The 25425-nt window shown below is 33.8% G+C and overlaps 1 long non-coding RNA gene across 3 annotated transcripts; it reads left to right on the plus strand.

Annotated features, from left to right (window-relative positions):
* The first annotated feature begins 1816 nt into the window (after positions 1-1816).
* On the plus strand, positions 1817-14968 carry LOC143052215 (uncharacterized). Of its 3 annotated transcripts, none has more exons than XR_012971041.1 (2): positions 1817-2021; positions 13946-14968. It is a non-coding gene; the product is annotated as an uncharacterized LOC143052215 (long non-coding RNA). The 3 variants fall into 3 exon arrangements; XR_012971040.1 differs by lacking the exon at positions 1817-2021 and adding an exon at positions 8072-8149; XR_012971039.1 differs by lacking the exon at positions 1817-2021 and adding an exon at positions 9375-9698.
* The last annotated feature ends 10457 nt before the right edge of the window (positions 14969-25425 follow it).

Raw genomic sequence — 25425 nt, forward strand, 5'->3', positions numbered from 1 at the left:
ATAGAAAGATGGAAAGAGAAATTAAAAAAAAGATCTTTATAATAAGAGTATGAAAAGTGATTGGTAAGGGAAAAGAAAGCGGATGATATTTGCAGTCGATATTGTCAAATGCTTTAAAAAAAAAATACAACACATGAATTAATGTATGAGTAAAACCCCACTCCCCTCTTGCTGCCTATTCCTTCCCTATACTCCCAATTCCGACCCTAATTTAGTAATAATGTATTCTTCATGTCAGAAAAGGGAAAATAACGCGTAAAACCAAGGCGAGCAGATACAATAACTACAAACAAATAACCTCAAAACAACTTGAAAAGAAAACAAAAAAGAAACGATCAATTGCAGAGGAATCTTCGGGAAACACTGTTAGACCCAAGATTGGTTGGGAATATCCAACACGACTAGGATGGACACCCCCATGCGCTTGTACCCATTGCGCTATATGACAGTTGTCACTAACATATCACCTATGTTTGATAATAAAACTGAGAATAGAAATGGGGAATGTGTCAAAGAGACAACAACCCGACTCAGTGGCGGATCCAGGGGGGGGGGGGGGTTCCGGGGGTGCGCACCCCCCCTTTATTTTTGCCGATCAATGCATTTGTATCGGGACATATGTTTTGCACCCCCCCTTTGCCCTGGGTTAGCACCCCCCCCCTTTCGAAAATTCCTGCATCCGCCCCTGCGACTATAGAAAAAACAACAACAGAGGGTCACCAACAGGTCTTCAATGTAGCGAGAAATTCCCGAACCCGGAGGCGTCCTTCAGCTGGCCCCTAAACAAATATACTAGATGTTTGTATGTGATGTCCAGAGTCACTGAGAACTGTTGGTCATTTATGACCCCCTGAGATCACCCCCAATTTTTGATGGGGTACATGTTGCTTCGTTTTAGATTTCTAGATTTCTATGTTGTGTCTTTTGTACTATTATTGTTTGTTGTCTATTTATTTTTAGCCATGGCATTGTCACTCAGTTTATTTTTTATCTATGAGTTTGACTGTCCCTCTGGTATCTTTCGTCCCTAGTTTTATCATTAAGTAATTATTTCCCATTACACTTCTATCTCACTTTGGGAAATGATCGGTAATTATAATTATTTTAAAAAAACTTTGATGTGTCAATGTATCTGAATTTTGTTCTTTACATTTCGAATAAAATTATGTTCGTTTTTTTTTTAATACCTATTAAAACTAATGTCAACTTAAAAGCAGTACAGTAACTATTCATATAAATTTGATTTGCATGTTGAAACAAACTACTAGCTATACAAGTGGTTATATAAGTCATCAATAAAAAATCAATATGATCATTAAAATAAATGTTTTATAATGTCTGTGCTATTTTTTTCTCATTTCTTGATAAAGTGAAAAAATATTTCTCTCCACTAGTGAAATATCTGTTCGCGGCAAATGATTGGCCAAAATTTCATTATGACGTCAACTTTTCTTTCTTGTGATTGTTCTAATGTGGCGTCACGAAAAAGGCGTCACAGACAAAGAGCACAAATGTCTGCAATTCGATATTTCTCCACTCTCAGCTGTTAAATACTATAATTTAATTATCTCGAGAGGAAAACTTCGTAACACACGTTTAGCAATATATATTATATATATCTAGGGGTTGAATTCTTTTTGATTGAAGTGAATCATTAAGATTATTTAAAAGCATATCTTAATTTTGACTATCTCCTGTCTATATTATTAAACGCCTTACGGATAAAATGTCACAGGATCGATCGACAGAGAGTCACAGGATGGAAATTCATAGGAAAAACCAAAATTACCAAGCCACTTTAATATTTGTTTTCTTAACAATTATTTGAACTTTTTTTGTCAGTGACTTTTTGAATATGACTTTTGTACTGTGGCTTTATGTCTTGCTTTCTTTATATCGCCCCTTCCTGTGTTTGTTTACTTTTCAAACAAAAGAAGATGGGTGTGTTCGACTGGGTATTTGATTGTACAAGTCACGGTATCAGCACGTGTTTGTGGTATTGGTGTAGTAAAAGGCTAATGGTAAGTTTTGTGTTTTTATATCAAGATTCTTACCTTATTGTGCGACATATTTTTTTCTAAAATTGACATGTTGAGAATGTAATTAGGGATCTACCATTTGATACATACGAAAAAAAGGGGGGGCTAGGATGAAAAATGTTGGCCTGCATTTTTTAGTTGTAATTTCTGTTCTGACTTTTAATTATTTTTACACGCTATTCGTTCCTGCCTTTTATTTTATATTTTACCACGACTTTTTTTTACATAAATTGCCATCCTGCCTGTTTTTGTTAAGTTGCTCATCCTGCCCCTTTTTTTTATTATTATTTCTAATTTAACCGTAGCCGCCCTCCCCTTTGAAATCAAATGGTAGCTCCTTTACTAGAAGAGGGGGGCAATACCTTTTTATGTTAGCCTGTTTTGGCCCTTTTCGAGATGTTAACTGTTATATGTGATAAATTTAAGCTGTTAACTGTTTTCAACCCACTTTGTTAACTGTTATCAGTATTTTTGCATTGTTGTTCACTGTTTTTGCCAACATCGAGGTATTGTTAACCTGTTAACTGACCTGTTTTGCCCTCTTCCCCATAGAACTATAAAGATCGGATATTTAGATGTATTTTAATAAGTTGAAACATTTAATATTAACAATGTAAATTGCCAGGATACAAAACTTTCAGAAAAGATCGCCAGAGTAAGGATGGCCGTGGTGACACCTGTCTTTTACTTATGAAATACACACATTCCCTGGCATTACCTTTATGATATGATCGTGTGCTTTTATACTCTATGTGCATTATGTGTGTTTATGTCCCACTTATGGGCATTATGTTTTCTGGTCTGTGCGTCGTCCGTTCGTTCGTTCGTTCGTCTGTCTGACCTGCTTCAGGTTAAAGTTTTCGTTCGAGGTAGTTTTTGATGAAGTTGAAGTCCAATCAACTTGAACTTAGTATTCATGACCCCTGTGATATGATATTTTAAATTTTAATGCCAAATAAAGGGACACATTCTTGTTATTTCTTCCTTTGGAATACATGTAACTTTTAACTTTTACTGTACCTCTTTCTCTTGTAGTCACAATTCTTCGCATTTCGGTAGTGAATTAGATATGTTATTTAGATTGAAAAATAAAATCAAATGCTGTACCCGGAATAAATAAATATTTTTTTAAGGTCAATGGTTTCTTTATACACCTAAATGAAGCTATTTTCGTTCAGAACGATCGGTTATTTTCGAAGAAATAACCAGGACTATTCCAATTTTCAATGAATAGCGCTTCAAGACATAGAATGTTGGCATGTGTAAGTTTATTTTACAGAATAAGAATTCCTTTAATAGATATCTTGTGTAAGGAATTTAATATTCTGTTTTCTGTTTTCTATTCTAAAAAGGTTTTAGACAGGAACAATCCTTTCCTCCGTTTTTAAAGACTCAGTGGCGGATCCAGGGGCCGGGGTTTGGAACCCCACTTTTTTTAACCGATCAATGCATTTAAATAGAAACATATAGTTGTAACACCCCCCTTTTTTGTCCTGGGTTGGGACCCCCTTTTTTAAAATGGCTGGATCCGCCCCTGGATGTATTAAGATGCGGCTGAGATACAGCCATATTTTGTCGTTTTGTTTTTTAAACCAAGGACGTATATACATGTTTGTTATACGTCAGAGATTTAACTATTGAATTTAAATCAATTTCAATAATAAAATATAAACCCTGCAAGTTGATAAATAACTTCGAGCAGTTGTAACTCTTTAACAATACAACACAACTGTATTTTCTTTTGAAAACCAATACCAGTCAATCATAGGTACAGAGAATAACACAAAAAGCAATGTACAAATACTACAAAGTATGGTCAAAGAACACAGTTGGTTCGTATTACATTTCTTTAGACAAAGCAGAGGCGGATTTAGGGGGTGACAAATGGGCCTGGGTCCCCTTTGTGTCGGAAAAAATTGGTTGACTGTAAACGGAATCACTGCAGCATGCAGAGGCGGATTTAGGGGGGGGGCAGGGGGCACGGGCCCCCCTTTTGAGAAAAAAAATTGGTTACTTATATAGGGATTCACTGAAGCGTGAAGCGATCGGGCCCCCTCTTAGGCAGCCAGTGGGCCCCCACTTATGAAAATTTCTGGATCCGCCACTAGCATGACCTAACTGGGCCCCGCTTAGGCAGTCAGTGGATCCTACTTATGAAAATTTCAGGATCCGCCATGCAAAGGGGCTTCGTTAGTGAAGTAGTCTCAGTAGTTCTACAAGGTAATCACTAGCCAGTCAACACTGAGGTTTTGAGTTCGAATTCCGCTCGTGCAGGTGTCTCGACTCCAATCTTGTTTGAACAGGATTGTCAGTATTACTATCGAATGTCGTTGGTTTTCACTCAGAACTTCGGCTTCCCCCACCCATAAAAACTTACCGCCTTTAAATAGCCCAAAAGTAGCGCTTTAAAGTGACTTTAATACAACAACAATCAATGAATGAATCAATCAATGAATGAATCAATCAATCTTTTAGACAATAAATTTAAATTGAGAAAAATTATAGCACCTGCTCTTTCTCGAAAAGATGTTTACAGTTAAGTGTAGGCTACTATTTGAACAAATAATATCAAAATTGTAGAAATATCTACCAGCTGTAACTCAAAATATGGACAATTCTATGTTAATTGGGTCTAAAATCAAATTTGACGTCTTCAGACCGGGCTTCAGACATACTAATTTTGACCTTTTTTGACTAGACCAAATCTACTTTTTGCTTCTTGTTTCAGTCGAAAGCCATGTACACGCCATCTTGAATTAATCACGTATAGATTCTGATTGGTTGCATTATGATTCGGCTGAGATACAGCAACAGCTATTGACTTAAATGAGATAAAGAATTACAGACTTTTCTCGTCCAGGATAAGACATCAAATGCAAGAAAATTAACTATGTGTATTTCAGTTCCGATTAACTGTCATTAATTCATGTTCGTTTTAGTTATGCATACATTTCACAGATAAATTCAATATTGAAATATCAATTATTAATACGTGTGTATTTGCTTTGTTACTATAGTAGAGTTAATTTACATGACAAATTAAACAGTATAATTTTATAAATATGATTTTCAGTATTTCCAATATTTCATGTTGAAGAGAATTTATAAAGATGAAGATTTTGCATGTGTAGATTTTAGTTGTAAACAAAAGGTGTTGGATTTAGTATCTTTAGTAGCAGTAGTTCAGAAAAGTTATTAATTGTAATTAATTGTTTATTTCACATGTTATTGGCCACTACTTGAGACATTAAGGATCCTTATATAAATACGTTCTGTCTAATTCAGCATTTCGATTTGGTAATTAAAAGGTCAGAGGTTTAATGCATAAGTTAAATTTAGAATATTAAGTAATAGACCAGTTAATTTAATTATAGAGTTTAGTTTGATAGTTTAGAGTCACTTTTAGAATTGCATTACATTTTGTCATATAAACATCTATTGCTGGAATTATATATTATTGTGAATCTGGAGCCTGTTTATCGAAGCAGTCTTAGGATTAGGACGTGTCCTTAGACCAACTTAGGACATATCTTAGAATTTTATGGACTTTTTAAAACAATCCTTGGCGTAGAAAACTATCTTTTAAAATTATCACCATTCGAACGTAAATATATTTCAAAATTAAGATGCTGCAATGTAAAAATTCCAGTACAGCTGGGAAGATGGTATAAAATTCCAAAAGAAGAGAGGACATGTAATTTATGTTTATCTGCAATTGGCAATGAATACCATTATTTATTTGAATGCAATTCTTTATTAGTAAAAAATATCAGAAACCAGCATATTCCAGAATACTATGTGAAATATCCGAGTTAAGCAAAAATGAAAGGACTACTGTCATTGGCTAATATTAACGTACTTAAAATGTGTCTTTATTCATTTCAAAGTTAATTAAAATATTATAATATAAAGTAAAGTAATTTTCTATATATTTCATTTCTAAGTTGTTTTATTTATTTCTTTAATTGTATGTGATTGTATTTTGTAATTTACCTCTTGTTTCACATGTCAATGTAACGGAGTGTTTTTGAAATAAAGCATATCAACCTAAGTGGTTTTATCAAACATGTCGCAACTTGGGAAAATCCTAGTAATTGTCATAACTTTAGGATACCAATTTAGGTGTTAAGATGGTCTTAGGATGATCCTAACTTTAGGATATATTAAGAATGGCTATTTTATGAACAAATATGGCCTGTATTTACTTAAGGTAGCTACCATTTAATTTTTTTGGAGGGTGGGTGGGTGTGAGTGGGGAAGCTTGGATACAAATATTGTCCTCCTTTTTTTGGTAATTTCTGTCTTTCCTTTTTATTTTCCACTCCTGTGGGTTTTTTTTATATTAGCTTAATATCCTGACTTTTTTGACATAAATTTTTATTCTGCCTTTTTTTCAAATTTTATCCTAGCCAATTTATCAAAAAGCATTATTATACCGAAAGAGTTTATGGTGAAGAAAGCAAGGTTTGCCGATTAAGAACATATAATAATGCCAAGTTTATAATTTGAGTACCCAGGCCATATCGTGGTTGTATGGTCAATTTCTAGATTATTATCTGCATACAGTGGCGGATCCAGCTATTTTAAAAAGGGGGTTCCCAACCAAGAGTAAAGGGGGGTTCCAACTATATGCTCCCATTCAAATGCATTGATCGTAAAAAAAAAAGGGGGGGTTTCAACCCCCGGACTCCCTCCCCCTGGATCCGCCACTGGCATATTGATTATGTAGAGTGCATAATGGAAACGAGGAATATGTCAAAAACCGTTTCAAAAACAGAAAAAAATCACAAGGATAACAACGGGTCTTTAACGCTGCGAGCAATCCCGCACACAAAGGCGGCCGCTTCAGCTGGCCTCGTCACAACAATTAATGTATACTAGTTCAGCGTTTGTGTACAAATACTATTGCTTCTCTCGGTAATTCCATGTTATTCTATTTAAGGATGTACCCTTGTGTTGATTCAATGCTAAACATATGGAAATTTTATAGAAAATCCACAGCCTTTATCCTTGTACTCTCATATTTGGCAATTCGATGACTGATAGATATAGGGTTATTGCATGCAGTGCTAGCATTGATTTCCTTAAAACAAGTTTATTAATGTAGTTATTGGTTAAAACAAATAAAAATATGGACCAAATAAAGTACACCTATAAAGGGTGCGCTCGACTTTAGTGACTCAGCACGAGGTATTTTGGAATTTACAGGTTGGTTAGAACTTTTTGTAAAAAATTAATAAACACTAGCACATCATAGAAAAGCAAGTGAGTAATCTATGTTTCAAATTTTATAACAAAAATCTCTGTATTAAAGGCTGTGGATTTTCTATAAAAATCTGGGTTTTTTGTCAAACACAAAGTACTCTTTTTCTTTAAAATGCAATGAATCAGTAAATAATAATGCTTTGCATTAAGTTTCCCCTTGGTATATGTACAAAATGGCCTATCTCTATTATTCATTATATCTATAGTTTTGACACAATTGAAGTTTGAAAAGTTCGTAAAAAATGGCTACAGAAGGGGTCATAAACCTTAATTCTTTCACATTGTCTATTCGGAGAGTAAAAATGTGTATACACGACGTTTTGTGATATCAAGTCCAGCCATTTTAAAAAAGGGGGATTCCAAACACAGGATAAAAAGGGAGTCCAACTTTACGTCCCCATTCAAATGCATTGATGGGCCCCATAAAGGGGGGTCGGACCCCCCCCCCCCCCCCCGGATCCGCCTCTGATGGGTATTGCGCGCTTCATACATTCAACATTGACTTTGGTCGACGCTTTTACACCCCAATGAAGTTACTAAAAGAAACAGCCAATTTTTTAATGCATTTATTAATTCATTCAAATAAAAAAAAAATTGAGTTTACTGGGGCAGTAAAAATAGATAATTAAATATAACTTAAATCTTAAAAATAATATGCTTACAAAATTTTAATGTAATGGATCAGTGGTCAGTTAGAATATTATTGACATGCCATGGGGTTGAATAAACATTTAAATTTCATATAAAAACATTTTATTTGACCATTTCAATTTGAATCGATTTCCTAACTAAATGGAAACGTTTTTCGAATTCAAATATTGGCTGTGGTATTATACTAAAAAGTTGTAAGTAACATTTATAATTTATGGCTTTGAGTTATAAATAAACGAAATTGTACCCTATTAAAGAGGGACGAAAGATACATATCAGAGGGACATTCAAACTCATAGATCGAAAACTAACTGACAAAACTAAAAAATAAATAGACAATCTGTTAAATAAAAATACACAGGACACAACATAGAAAACTAAAGACTTGAGCAACAAGAACCCCACCTAAAACTGAGGGAGGGGGTCTCAGGTGTTCCGGAAGGGTAAGCCGATCCTACTCCACAGGTTTAGATAACATAGTTTACATTCATACTAACAATTGAGATACCATTTCATCTTTTTTGTTGTGTTATCTAATGCCTAAAACACAGTCTCTATAAACTTACCTATAATATACAACAGTCTTAAAATTACCACGACTTAGGGAGCTACCATTTGAGTTTTAGGGGGAGGGTGTCTAAAATGAAATTTAAAAAAAAGCAGGAAGAAAGTTGATAAAAAAAAAAACGCAGGACGAGACACTGCAAAATTTTTATATTTTTTTTATGTGCAAATGTGTTACATGGATAACATAAATAACCACACAAATAAGATAACGTTAATATACTTCAATCATGGTATTAAGGACAATATTTGCTCCACTAATTTAAATGATAGAAATTTACAGTGGTCAAACATTTTAGTTTTAAAACAAAAATTTAAATAGCAAATATTTGTTTCTAATTTGGGACACAGCATTTATTTCATAACAACCTGTGGCGAATTGGTTTTTAATATATTGATTACGATACAAGTGAAAAAACAAAACAGCATTGTAACTTAGGAAAGTACATACATTTCTCTTTTCAATTAAGAAACAGTTTATGATAATAAAAGATATTTTGTATTCATGAAACTTCTGACGTCACCTATTGTTAGTTATGCATATTGTTAATATTGTTTGTAATATGTCATATATGTATACACTGTGCATGTATTTGATTACTCTGATGAGCCTTAAGGCTCTAAAGTTAATAACGCCCTTTAGAATTTGAATTTGTATATATATATATATATATGTTGAATTCCATAATTAAGTCTGTATGTTCTACTGCTAATTATTATCTAATTGTTCTATAATCCGTTAATTGAATTTTCCACTCATTTAGAGAAAATGCTTGTCATGTCTATTCAAGTAAATTTTGGTTTGTTATATAAACTGTTTAATTATTTTGATGTGGCAGATTGGATTAAGTATAACCCGAATAATTCAGTCGTTATATTCCGCTGATCTACGAAGGCCTCGTGTGGGAGAAAATCGGACACGTAAAGGGCTTGAATTATTCGAGTTAGATTAAGTATTACACTGAGTAGTTCCTTATCTTTCCACGCTGAATTATTTAAATTATACATCGCGCTAACCAGAGTAGTCTTTTGTTGCAAGATTTAGTCCCAGAGTACGAGCAAACTAATCGTGTTGTTTATTGTGTGTGTGTGGTTCCAGGCCAAACATAACTCAGGCACAAGATACACCTAGTTTCTATTTGTGACAAGTTTCTGCCAGTGCCTGCAAAGAAACCCAAGGTAACTAAAGTGTTCATCTCTTCTTCACAATTTACGTAACAGTATTCAATTCGCCTTTTCAGAAACTATAGGACTATGGGTAATTTCATCGTTTGTACACCAAATTAAAAATAAATTACGTCATTGGTTGAATTTCAATTGTTTAGAACGTATTTTCCCAATCAAAAGTTTTGGTGTACGCTTTTGAATATATTACCCAGAAGGCATTATATTCTGAAACGGCTAATGTGGCTGTGTCGGCCTGAACAAATAATCCATATGAATTTCTCGCTGCATTGAATATCTGTTGGTGGCCTTCTGCTGTTGTCTGTTCTATGGTTGGGTTGTTGTCTCTTTGACACATTCCCCATTTCCATTCTCAATTTTATGTTGTAAATTTAATGAGGTTAAACAATGACAGCATGGACTGGTCGGGTGTATTTTATTCCATTTATACTGGTTGCATTGATTACACTAAATGTAATAATCTTAAATATCTCATGCATACGATTTATTGTATTATGTAGTAGGTGATTTGTTTGCAATCTACTTTAGATGATGTCAAATATTAGTATTGGTCATTTTAATTCAAATTGAGAAATTTGATTTAATGGCTGGTCAATTTTTATCTTCGCTTACGAAAGGTTCAATAGTTTAATTATTCATTGACCAGCAGATCATGATCATGATAATGTATTGATTTGTATATGGACATAAAATAGAATTTTAATAGTAGACATTGTAGCTGTTTGTGTTATATATTTTTAAAACACCGTTCCACAAATTGGTGAGTTTACTCAAGCATGATATTTGTTTGCAATTGTATAAACTTGACTATATGTATTATTTCTTACGTGTCTTTAGTATAGACAGAATTTATTGTATGCGTGATACTAGCGTATATTTAGTTTTATAATTTTACGTCACTAGGTATAACCGTATACTATGCTTGCTGGGCTATCGGCAACACTTCATATGTTGTATTCATTCATGCCTTCATACTAGTGACCTAATACGATATATATGGGGTCAGTAAATACTTTATGGGATGAGAACGAAGCTCGAATGATATATATTGGGTCAGTAAATACTATATGCATAATGGGGTGAGAGCGCACCGTGTAACGAATTTCTTCACGTGTGGCATTTTGACTAGAGGCCTATCAAAGTGATTGTCTTCAATATTTAGTATTAAGATCCTGCTTCAATTTGTCTATATAATACAGAAAGCAAATGTCCACAATAACAACTTTTTAGCTTTATTATACCCCCGCTTTAAAAAGGGGGGGGGGTATACTGTTTTACCTCTGTCTGTCCATCAGTCCGTCCGTCCGTCCGTCAGTCAGTCCGTCCCATGAAACTTTCGTCACATTTTTCTCAGGAACTACACATCCACCCTTTCTGTAATTTGGTATCAACATTTATATATGTCAGCCATACCGTGTGATGCGTTTTCAGATTCATCACTTGACAACTTCCTGTTTACCGAACACTTGTCTGATTTTACACATGATAGCCAAGTTGAAAATTTTCGTCACATTTTTCTCAGGAACTACAATACAAGGATTTCTGAAATTTGGTTTCAGGATTCATGTAAGTCAGCTATACCGTGTGATGCGTTTTCAGATTCATCACTCGACAACTTCCTGTTTACCGAACACTTGTCTGATTTTACACATGATAGCCAAGTTGAAAATTTTCGTCACATTTTTCTCAGGAACTACAATACAAGGATTTCTGAAATTTGGTTTCAGGATTCATGTAAGTCAGCTATACCGTGTGATGCGTTTTCAGATTCATCACTCGACAACTTCCTGTTTACCGAACACTTGTATGATTTTACACATGATAGCCAAGTTGAAAATTTTCGTCACATTTTTCTCAGGAACTACAATACAAGGATTTCTGAAATTTGGTTTCAGGATTTATATAAGTCAGCTATACCGTGTGATGCGTTTTCAGATTCATCACTCGACAACTTCCTGTTTACCAAACACTTGCATATTTTTACACTATTAATATTATCCACTTGCGGCGGGGGTATCATCAGTGAGCAGTAGCTCGCAGTTTCACTTGGTTTTTTTTATTAATCTATTTCAATCGTGTGTCAATTTCTTCGTCTGTTGAAACCTTCCTGCGATTTCTTTTTTTGTTTTGAAAGGAAAGTAACTCATTAATGCAAACAATAACACTTGTAAGCTTAAATTATGTTTTATAAATTTATTTCCACCTTTCATCATCAATTTCCTCGTCTGTTGAATCCTTTCAGATTTTTCCTCCACACCGTGTTGTTTTTATAAAGGTGTGTGCCATCTTTTTGGTTTGAAAGGGAAGTAACTCCTTACCAACCCCATATGGTAACTAACCCTATATATTTCTACAACACATGGAAGTTTTTAACGATCTTGACTGGCTATACAGCCCTTGCACGGTCGGGATTTTTGTTTGTTATTTTTTTGGAACATCCTATATCAAATTTACATAGTCACCACGTGTAGTTAGCTAACCAATTATATCTCTATAAATCTATAGGAGATAAGATACACATCTTTATCTAGCCTCCTTTAGTAGAGATAGTTATGCAAATAAGATATTAATAAAGGACACATTTCAAATTAAGTTTGAACAGATGAATTAAAACACAAGAAGTTACTTTAAGGATGTACTTAGGTGAGGTTTTGGAATTTGTGTCAAATGTTCGGACTTCTTTGTATTTTTCCATACCATACAATGTAAAATATTTTGCCCCATAACAGACATTTCTTTTTTCATATAAGACTTGATAGCTCATGAAAGGTAATTTACCAAAATTTAAGAAGATTCTTAATTTTCTTTCTTTTGTTTTATGACCCAAAAAAAATACCAATGCAAATATAAGGTAAAAGTCCGAGTCAGCCTTTTCCCGCCATATGTTAAATCTGAAATATCTCGAAAAGGAGGTCCATGACCTATCAGAATTTTTAGCTTATCTTTATCATTTTAATAGATGCTCTACCGGCTTATAGTATCAATTTTAATTTCTTATTTTTTTTAATTTTTACCTAACCTCACCTTATAAAAAATCAATCATTTAAAATTGTTAATAAAAGTCAGAAGAGCTTTAATTAAGGAACAAAACAAGCTTCAAATATTGATAGGTTATGAAGCTCCTTTTTAAGATATATGATATTTTTTTAAATATGGCGGGAAAAGGCTGACTCGGACGTTCATCTCATATTTGCATTGATACTATTTGGGTCTGAAATCAAAAGAAAACATCTAGAACGAGATTATTTTTCTCGCTTGAGCTTGTATGGCGAAAGTGAGAAAAGCAATCGAGTTTAGATGACCAATGATAATCTGTTTATCGCTATTTTACTCATGACGACGTATTCAATTTCTTATTTTCACGTCAATTTCATTGACAACGCCACGTGCCCCCATTGTTTCTAGAGAAATTTTTTCCTATACTAGACTCCGCTAAGAAAAGAGAATATTCAAACATGCTGACGTTTTTTAAGATAAAAATAAAAAGATCTTTCATTTCATATCACATAATGTAAAACATGTTTGCAGTTCACGTACCAGTAGATTCAAATGACATCTTGAATGTTAACGGAAAGTTGTGGTAACTACCGTACATTCGAATATATTTATGAACAACTACCGTATTGATCTTTCACATTCCCTCTATGTTGTATCTATTCTTCTTGTAAGTATTTCAGTTAATAAAGGTGTTCTGTCTCAAATGGGATTGTTATTTTGAATTTTCTAAACGTTTTGTTTAATATATATATTTGTCTATATAAACCTCATGATATTATATTTTAATGGCTTTATGTTGTGTTTATACATCAAATACTTTCTGTTAATATTCCAGATGTATTTGAATCAACTGGTACGTTAACTGCAAACATTTTTACATTATGCGATGTGAAGTGAAGGTCAAGGACGGATGTTTTACTTGTCACTGCTGCTTAAGTTATGGTTCAATGAATTTGAACTTTTTACAACATTTACATTATACTAAAATATTAATATCAAGACGAGACTGACATACCTCTGTGTCAACTACTCATTTAATTTTTACCTTCGTATTTGTAGGTAAATTGAGAAGGCACACGTTTTCTCATCTCTTCTAAAGATAGAATGGATAAAGGCCAGTATTTTAGACTGTTTTAATTTCATATAGTTTCATTAACAATTGGATCATACTTCCAAAATAAAAACACAAAAACGAGACACACTTGTTTCAATTATTTATTTAACTTTGTCTTTCGTATTTATAGGTAAATTGAGAGGGCACACGATTTCTCATCTCTGACGAAAGAATGGATAAAGGCCAGTATGTTAAACTAACAGTTGCTATTATCATAACAGGGATGTGTTTCATGATGTATTGTGGAGTATTCAATAATATAATTGAATTAAAATGGAACTTTAACACCACGTTGATTACATTGAAGTTGAACACACAATTGGTTGAAATGAAGTTGAATACAGAACCGTTCCATTCGTGCACTGGCCTTAATTGTACAAACTTTTTTAAATTCTATTTTTGGAAGAAAAACTATAAATCAGTGGTTTTTCTTGGTGATTCATGTATGTATCGGTTGTTTTTGGCTATATTGGGAAAAAAAAGACCATGCAAAGTTCGAAAACAGGCTGGTCGATGTAACCTCATCTCGTATTTGGGTCAACAAAGACGTTCTAACTGGACCAAACCATCTAGTGCAGAAGGACCTGTTGGGTATGGATTAACACACCCATTTTGTACAGATTGTTCTGGATGTAACAGTGCACTTTTTAGTTGTGGAGAAATCAAAACTGAATATATCTCAGTTGAATATGCACGAGATGTTGAAATCCAGTCAACAATCGGGAATACTACACAAGAAGCCGTTTCTCTGTACTTCAATTCAAACTTTACAAATGTATGCGTGGTTAATTCTGGTTTTCATGACATGGTTCTACCAGCCCTAACAGATCAACTTTATGTTAAGAACGTGCAATTCTATGTGCAACATCTGGTCCACACATGTCAGAATGTAATTTGGATTTCCACGACAGCAGTTAGAGGTGACAAAGGATTTCCTCAAAATAATCGCAGAATTCAACTGTGGAATAGATTAATTAAAGAAATGTTACGTAACAAGTTTCCAAAAGTAGGTTTTATGGATTTTTTCCCTATTTCTAATTCAACAAAAGCGCATAGGGATAATGTTCACTTAACTGCAGCTTTGTATAAGTTGTTAGCAGGTTTTTTTACTTGATTGTGTATATGAAATATTAAAATATTGTTTTTTGTACTGTTCGATTGTTTAGGAGTTTTTATTATATACATGTCTATTATACCTTTATAGCGAATATTTGAAATGACAATGACCCTTTCAAAGCCACAGAAAACGTAACAGAGGTTAATACAAATATACTTTTAGGTTGCACGTTGTAAATACAGATGTTTCTCAAACCACGCCTCTTTTGGGGAGATATATAATATTCATTCATAATTAATTTTGTTTACGTACACGTCTCCAGATATTATCTATAATTATACAATATTGTTATCTCCATTCTAATGAAACTGACAGAAAACAACGTTAAAACATGTATTTAAAATCGGTCATATGCCGTCTACGCTTGCACGTTATGTTTCATTTCGTAGATACATATATTGGGAATGGTACCAGTTAATACACACATGCATAGTGATCAAATTGAAATCTATGTAAAACCTCAAGTCAAGGTAGGGATAGTACTTGGTGAAAGTTTTAACTATGAGAAGTTTGGGCATATAAACGTTGAAAAAATGCCACACAGCCCTATACTTTAACGACTGCTTCAAATTTTCCCATTGTGGGTGCAGTTTGCTGCAGTGTAACTGTTGGCAGCCATTGCAAGGCAATGTTAGCGGGTCCATTCCTGTTTTGTAGCAGTCACAAACATGACTGTTGTCTGGATATTGAGACGGTGCGTTAGGTTTGCAGTAGTCTTTTCCAATTCGATGCTGGAATAATATGTCAAATTGACTGAGCTGTTCTAGCCAGCGGGCAAGTTGACCCTGCGGGCTCTCGAAACGGTAGAGCAAAGTTAAGGAGCTGTGATCTGTCCTCAAAAGGAATCTTTTTCCAAGTAAATAATGCTTGCATTTCTCGGTAAAAGATACCAAGACAAGAAGCTCATTACGAGTTACACAATATTTCTCCTGAGCAGGACTAAGACGTCGGCTGGCGTAGCTTATAACTCTTACTGTATTGTTGACAGGACAGCTCCAATTGAAGTGGTTGATGCGTCTGTGTCTAGAATAAATGCCTGTTACGGAAGTGGATAAGCTAAAAAAAAAAGGCGTTCACGTTAGGAGCGCCTTTGGCGAGTCGAGTGCCATCTGTTTGTCTGTCCTTTATGTAAACGTACATCATTTGGGTAGTAAACCGTACAAGGGATCCGCAATATCGGCATATTTTAAAATTTAATCGCCGGTAGCAATTGGTCAATTCTTAAAACGTCTGAAGCTCCTTAACATTGGAGGGAACTGGGCAACTTTTAACAGTATTGGTAAGTCCAGTATTGGTCATTATATCTCTTGCACTAACATAATATCCCAGAAACAGAACTCTTTTGGAACAGTTTTACATTTAATGGGTATGAATATGAAACCATGATCACTAAAGCTTTCAAATACATGAGTGAGGTAACTTATGTGAAATTCAAAATCCGGACCGGCTATTATCACATCGTCAAGGTATATAAGGTCCATTTCTTACTGTATCAAGACTTTTTCCATTTTCCATTGAAAGGTTCCTGGTGCTCCTCATATATAGCCCAAACGGCATTCGAGTGTATTCAAACAGTTAGTAACATGCTGTGAGGTTGTTTTGCATCGATCCTTGGGTGCAACTTCTTTTTGAAGGAAACCCACTCTGAAGGCCCAGTGTCGAAAATACACTTGCTCATGCTAGGTGTCTAAACATTCTTCGATAAACGGAAGAAGATACGAGTCTTTGCTGGTACTACGTTGATTTTCCTATAGTCAATGCACAATCTTATACCTCCATCTTTTTTCCTAACCAGAAAAAAATGGTACCTACCATTCAGATTGAGAAGGTACAACTGTTTCACTTTGGAGTAGCTTATCGAGGTGCGCTTTTTCATCACTTTAGAATCCTAATGGAGTGCGTCTGAGGGGCTGACGAATTGTCCTTTGCTTCATCAGTCTTTATTTGATGTTGAATACCAGAAACGCAACCAAGATCTTCACCATTTTTATCAATTATGTTTCTGAACTCCATTAAAAGTTAAGGGGATATCAACACAAGCTTTGCTGTGACGTCTGCAGTACTCAAATTTTATTGATAGAATGAACAACATAAACACTACATGCACTAGTATACAATCCCGAACTCAATAACCGTTACAATACCATTGAAAAGCTGCAGGACACAATTATAATTTTTCAGTTACTATTATCCTATAAAGAAATTACAATTATCAAACAAGAAAAATGCCATCAAATTACGATTTCATCCCGATTTTTGTTACGTCAATTTTCTAATCGCCTAGACAATTATAGCGCACTGTTTCGATACCTTGCAATCTTGCAAATGAGTAGTTTTGTCAACAACATGCTATAATTGAGAAAAAATGACTAAAAAGATTTTACTTATTTCTGCTGTCGTCATATTTGGATCGCCGTAAATCCAGTTATGATTATCAGTTTAACACAAGTGGTTCTAGAATTTTTTAATTGATAAAAAGGAGGAGTGGTACACATAACCAGCTGGTATCAATTTATATGTTGTAGACCTATACAGTTTGAGGTCTGCAATTATACGTATGAAATTTGTTAAGTCGCAAGATCGGGAAATGAAGATATTCATGAACTGAGATATGCAATGTTAACATGAAAGCATTCTTACTATCGATCAAGAAAAAGCTTCATTAATAGAGTTGGGGAAATTTCATTTTTTGACAGTATTCATATCCGCCTTGGTTTTTTTAATCATTGACTTAAAAATAAAATGCATACTGAGGAATCACTATGATTCTTTAAAATATAAACTTTCGAGGATTAAGTGGGTACAGGTGAACTACGAATTCATAGATACATCAAATAACATGTTTTCTTAATGCAAGTTTGTAGACTTGGTCAAAATATCGAAAACACACCTCAACAAAAAGGAATGTTTTGCCATAAACGTCTTTGGTGCCCACGAAAATAAATGAATCTACAGTAGTTAATGTTTGTGTTTGGATTATTTGTGACTGCAGCTTTAGTTACGGTAAATTGACTTTAAGCGTTTTACATTATACTCACAAAATAACACAAAAACGAGACATACTTCTGTTTCAGCTACTCATTTAATTTGTATTTTGTATTTGTAGGCATACGATTACTGATCTCGTCTGAAGATATCATGGATAAAGGCCAGTATGTAAAACTAACAGTTGCTATTATCATAACAGGGATGTGTTTGTTGATATATTCTGGAGTATTCAATAATATAGTTGAAATAAAATGGGACACCACATTGATTAAATTGAATTGGGACACACGATTGATTGAATTAAAGTCGAATACAGTACCGTTCCATTCGTGCACTGGCCGTAATTGTACTAACTTTTTAAAATCCTATTTTGGGAAGAAAACCTATAAGTCAGTGGTTTTTCTGGGTGATTCATGTATGCATCGTTTGTTTATGGCTATATTGGAAAAAAAGCGACCTTGCAAAGTTATAAAGCAGGCTTTTAGATGTAACCTTATCTCGTATTTGGGTCAACAAAAACTTTCTAACTGGACTAAACCATCTAGTATAGAAGGACCTGTTTTGTATGGATTGACACACCCATTTTGTACAGATTGTTCTGGATGTAACAGTGCACTCTTTCATTGTGGAGAAACCAAGATTGAATATGTTTCAGTGGAATATGCACGAGATGTCGAAATTCAGTCAACAATCGGTAATACTACGCAAGAAGCCGTTTCTCTGTACCTCAATTCAAGCTTTACAAATGTATGTGTGGTTAATTCTGGTATTCATGATATGATGCTACCAGCCCTAACAGACCAACTTTATGTTCAGAACGTTCAGTTCTATGTACAACATCTGGTTCATATCTGTCAGAATGTAATTTGGATTTCCACGACAGCAGTTAGAGGTGACAAAATATTTTCTCAAAATAATCGCAGAATTCAGCTGTGGAATAAATTAATTAAAGGGATGATACGTGACAAGTTTCCAAAAGTTGGTTTTATGGATTTGTTTCCTCTTTCTAATTCAACTAAAGCGCATAGGGATAATGTTCACTTAAAACCAGCTTTGTATAAATTGTTAGCAAGTTTTTTTACTTGATTTGTGTACATGAAATATTAAAATACTGTTTTTGTACTGTTCGAAATTTTTTTTCTTATATATAAGATGTCCAAAATCTCTTTAATAGCAGATCTTTATAATCATTATGTTCCGTTCAAATCAACTTATTCATGAGTACATTTAATGATTAAGTCATCCTTTTCTTAGCTAGACCTACAGATGCGAAGCAAAAAATGGTGTATACAATACAAATTAACTGATGATTGTATCATGTTTTACAAATTAGATGAAATAAGCTTGCGAGTTGTTATTTTGTTTAACTTAACAGTGACTGATATTCAAGGGTTTATTCTTAAAGTTTTCATGATATGTTGATATGTTTGATTGTATAATATTATTCAAGGGGCTTAATTTTTCTGTTAAATATATCCAGTACAATTTTTTCGTCATGGCCTTCTATCATGTTTTTGTAGAGTACTTGCGAATTTACTGAAATTAAACAATCCCCCTACCCACTTAGAAAACAAAAAAATGATCTAAAACGTTCATGTTGATCTTAATAACACAAATTAGTATGTCATGTTTGGTTTTTTGATACTAACAAACTGCGGTAAATTTAGTACTGTTCCGACAATTCGCCTACAGTAAGATCTGTTCAGTATATGTTCAAATTATTTAGTAGTTTATATTTACCTGAGCAAATCCTCATCGCACTGAAATGTCCGAACAGATAATGAACAGTACTGAATCGACTGCAAGGAAATTGTCGAAAGAAAGTCCTTTATTAAATGACAAACTCAAAAGCAGTAACACATCGAACGACTTAAAACAACTGTTATATTCGAGAAGTTGTACATGAATTTCCCTATGCAGAAAATACTTATTTGGAACTGTTGTATACTTTAGTAGTATCTTGTTTCCATATATATTTTTATCCACAAGTCTGAAAAAAATATGCTTTAGTCAACATTGATTTGATTTAAAGTTTGAAAAATACACATTCTAACAAACAACAATTATTTCAGAACCGTTTGCCCAAATGTTTCTTTTATTCAAAGTAAAATTGGTTGCAACATCCAAAAGAAAACCAATTCCTCATTTAATAAAACATTAATGCTATATTTTCGAGATATAAGCATGATAAATATATTTGTAAATTATAGTATAGAAACTATGAGAACTACTGGTGACATTCGTGTTAAAAAGGGATATAACTCTTTATTGTCCGTCTATTTAAGTTCAAACCGATGCCATATATATTTATTGAGGATAGTAACGAGTACTCAAGTATTCGACCTTTCGAGCGAGTACTCGAGTGCAATTTTTGTACTTGGTACTCGTTTGCCGTTCACCAATCTAAAGACATTTCCCATTTCAGCTGAGTTTGTTGATCAATTCATATTACTGAACAAGAAAAAAAATAAATTGCCCTGCACTGAACCCTACTTTACCTTTGTAACAGTGTTTGTATGTAAGCCAAAAAGTGTCCCATGAAATTGTGTCTGCTTGAACTATAATTCACAGTTGATCACATTTGTAAACTATAAAATAGTGTCTCCCTTTGTGAAAAAATGTGCCTAGTACTTGGACATAATTTCATTGATGTTTTATAAAAATATGTCACAAGGGACAATTTTTCACAGTGTAGCTTTTTTTATGTCCAGAAAGAAGGGAAATAATTTAGCAATCATTGAAATGTTTTAATAATTATTAAAATCATAATTGAAATTTAAATCAAGATAGCACAGATGTAAACAAACATGGAGAGTGGTGAATATAAACAACTATGACTTTTTGTGTGACGGGCAATACCCTCCAGAGTGGTTAATATAAACAGCTATATGACTTTTTGTGTGACGGTCAATACCCTTCAAAGTAGGTGAATATAAACAGCTATATTAATTTTTGTGTGACGGGCAATACCCTCCAGAGTGGTGAATATAAACAGCTATATGACTTTTTGTGTGACGGTCAATACCCTTCAGAGTGGTGAATATAAACAGCTATATGACTTTTTGTGTGACGATCAATACCCTTCGGAGTGGTGACTATAAACAGCTATATGACTTTTTGTGTGACGGTCAATACCTTTCAAAGTAGGTGAGTATAAACAGCTATATTACTTTTTGTGTGGTGAATATAAACAGCTATATGACTTTTTGTGTGACGGTCAATATTCTTCAAAGTGGTGAATATAAACAGCTATATAGATATAGGAAGATGCGATGTGAGTGCCAATGAGACAACTCTCCATCCAAATAACAATTTAAAAAAAGTAAACCAATTATAGGTCAATGTACGGCCTTTATCACGGAGCCTTGGCTCACACCGAACAACAAGCTATAATGGGCCCTAAAATTACTAGTGTAAAACCATGCAAACGGGAAAACCAACAGTCTAATCTATATAAAAAACGAGAAACTAGAAACACGTATAAATTACACAAACAAACGACAACTACTGTACATCAGATTCCTGACTTAGGACAGGTGCAAACATTTGCAGCGGGATTAAACGTTTTAATTGATCCAAACCTTCTCCCTTTTTCTGAAACAATAGCATAACATCACACCATAGAAAACACACAAGATAAAATATCAATTGGCAGGCCTAACTCAATCAAAAAACGTAAATTAATATGACTTTTTGTGTGACGGTCAATACCCTTCAAAGTGGTGAATATAAACAGCTATTTGACTTTTTGTGTGACGGGCAAAACTCTCCAGAGTGGTGAATATAAACAGCTATATGACTTTTCGTGTGACGGTCAATACCGTTCAGATTGGTGAATAAAACAGCTATATGACTTTTTGTGTGACGGGCAATACCCTCCAGAGTGGTGAATATAAACAGCTATATGACTTTTAGTGTGACGGTCAATACCCTTCAGAGTAGTGAATATAAACAGCTATATGACTTTTTGTGTGACGGGCAAAACCCTCTAGAGTGGTGAATATAAACAGCGATATGACTTTTTGTGTGACGGGCAATACCTTCCAGAGTTTAATAATAATGAAAGAAGATTATTTAGAATGTTTCAAAGGCAGGCCAAGCAATTTGAAATAAAAAACAATGAAATGTTTTATACATAGATATAGAAAGATTAGGTGTGAGTGCCAATGAGACAACTCTCCATCCAAATAACAATTTATAAAAGTAAACCATTACATGTATATAGATATAGCAAGATGTGGTGTGAGTGCCAATGAGACAACTCTCCATCCAAATAACAATTTAAAAAAAAGTAAACCATTATAGGTCAATGTACGGCCTTCAACACGGAGCCTTGGCTCACACCGAACAACAAGCTATAAAGGGCCCCAAAATTACTAGTGTAAAACCTTTCAAACGGGAAAACCAACGGTCTAATCTATATAAAAAACGGGAAACGAGAAATACGCATAAATTACACAAACAAACGACAACTACTGTACATCAGATTCCTGAATTAGGACAGGTGCAAACATTTGCAGCGGGATTTAACGTTTTAATGGATCCAAACTTTCTCCCTTTTTCTGAAACAATAGCATACCATCACACCATAGAAAAACATACGATTAAATACATGTTGACAAAAAAACACAGGAGAAAACATTAAAACATGTTATTCATTAGGACAAACTGAAACAGATGTCGCACCTGACAATCCAAAGATGTTAAAATAATTCATAAATTCCTACTGTATATTTGAAAGCAAAATGTTGATTTAGTTTTATTATTTTTTTAATTTTGTAAATTAGATAATTTGGAATTAGACAAGATGTTTATGCAATTAGACATGATTTCACTATAAAAAAATATCCAACAAAAGTCAAAATAGACTATCTTTTCAAGGGACACTTTTACACAGAAGTGGACAATGTTTATAATAAAATTCTGTCCTGGACAAAATTTCACAGGTCATATCCGTGAAATTTTGTCAAGGGGACATCATTTCATGGGGGACTCCATTTAATCCTACATGTATACGGATCAACACTCTCATAGATCAATAACTCATTAGCCGTAAAATAACATGTAATTGCGAATCAAGAGTTGTTTTTACACGTGATTGGTATGAGAGGTACATTTAATTGGATAAGTATTTATTTCAACGTTATTATTCTTTAATTTATCATTAAATATCGTTTTGTATAAAAATAAACTGGAAGTACAGTACTTTGTTGACAAATTATGGGACAAGTCGATATATCTAAATTACTACCTCCACGGGAACAGATGGCACAGATTGGCTTTTAATTCGGACTTTAATTTAACATATCGAATGATTTTATAGGCAAGTGTCGTATTTTATATTACATGAACAAACAAAAACATTGCCATCATAAAAGCTAATATTTAGAAACGGTGTTCGGCTATTCTACACTGGTGTTAAACTGATAATGGAAACTACAATTACCATGATCCCAATGAGGCGACAATAGGTAAAAACAGATCAGTCATTTTTTCTCAAATGTAGCATGTTCTTATCAAGAATTACTCAGCAGAAAAGTTTTTCTATACCATGAAATCATATTTGAACCGTAATTGTGCATTATAATTGTCTAAGTGCTTAGAAAATGGCCGTTGAAAAATTTGGGATGATAATCGTTTTTATAAAAAAGGATAGTCGATATTCCGTAAGTTAAATACTGTTTGATAGATATTGACACTAAAAACGACTATCGGATGGTAAAATGTCATCGTGATCTCTTTTGTTTTTATGTTGTTTTTTTTATATTTTGTTGTTTGTCTGTTTGTCTGGTTGTCTTTAGCTATGTTGTTGTCAGTTAATATTTGACTTATTAATTTGAATGTCTCTTTGGTATCTATTGCCTCTCTTGATAATGTACACGATGTATACGGGTAATTTCTGCCAGCAAATCAATATTTATAATGCACACAACATCTTGAAAAAATATTTATATTTGAAACTGATGTAGTATACTTAAGTAGTGGCCTGTTTCCAAGAATTATATATTTTTACCTACAAGTCTGACACATTATGCTTGAGTCAAAGTAAAAGTGTTTGCAACACGAAAACAAACATAAGTGCTATATTTTTGGGATGTGAAATTATTATCATGATAAATAAATGTGGTGAGCTTATATATGTAAAGGATTCATAAAAATCATCTTTTTTGCAATTTTCAGAAATGCAGATGTTTTAGATTAAATTAAATATATATAGAAAATATGAGAACTACTGGTGACATTCGTGTTAGAAAGGGATATAACTTTTTATTAGCCGTCAATCATGTTTAAACCGATGCATTATATATTTATCGATCACTCGATGAATCAAAATTATATAAACAACCAAACAACATTTAACCTGCATACAATGTTTGAACAGCATAATGCCTGCAACTTAATCTGTTAATACCAAACCTGAGCTTAACGTAGACCTTATATTGGAAAACTTATGCAATGTTGCGCATTTTCAAAAAAACGTATTCCGTAGTTGGCTTAAGCGTAGCCCATATAGGACGTATGTTAGAAAACCTATGCACTGTTGCGACTTTTAAAAAAACGAGTTTTATAGTTGGCCCATAGTAAGTCCATCTTAGCACAGGGTAATCCCAACGTAATTATAAAAATGTATACATTCAACCAATGGTATTACGTTAACCAAATGCTAACAAACGTATGAATGGATATTTCATCTGAATTTGTTAAAAATTTCTTTCATTACTTTATATTGCAATTATCCAAGTTTGAGACGATATACTATTGAATATTTTTCAAATGTCAAAGTTACATCGATGCAAATTCGGGACATTATTAGTTACATAGTATGCTAGTGACCTAATACGGTATATATGGGCTCAGTAAATTCCATATGGGGTAAGAGCGAAGCTCGAAAACCCATATGGAATTTACTGATCCATATAAACCGTATTACGTCACTAACACACTATGTAACGAATTGACTTTAGTTACCGACTATCTTAACGTGTGAAATCTAAACTAGTGACCTATCAAAATAAGCATGAAAAAGCTTCATGACAATTCAAGGTTTGTCAGTATTCATATCCCCTTGGTTTATTAACTCATTGAAGGGGCACTATTAGTTTAAACATATTTAATCATAGTGGATTGGGAAACAAGTTTTGCAAATTATATTAATCCCTTTCCACTTTGCGGGTGTTAGTGCTGCCTTGTAGCGGTATTAGCCTGCTCTTTTTCGAAATCTACAAGGGTGTCTTTAACGTGCAAGAGATATGGCTCTATCTTAACACGGGTCAGCCATTTATCGTCCCTTTCCGACGGACTATCATCGTTTCCTCAAGACCATACTCGCAAATGGTGTCAAGGGAGCGCCGAAAATTCAGTCCCTGAAATTTTCATTCCAGACGGGAATCGAACCAGGAACCTTTGTGTTAGTAGTCCAATGCACTAACCACTACACCACGGCGGCTCTAAGTTTGGGGTATGTTTCTTCGTGCAGTTGAGATATTGTTACAGAACATTAGGGC

Source organism: Mytilus galloprovincialis, chromosome 11 (assembly GCF_965363235.1).
Source record: "Mytilus galloprovincialis chromosome 11, xbMytGall1.hap1.1, whole genome shotgun sequence".
NCBI lineage: Eukaryota > Metazoa > Mollusca > Bivalvia > Mytilida > Mytilidae > Mytilus > Mytilus galloprovincialis.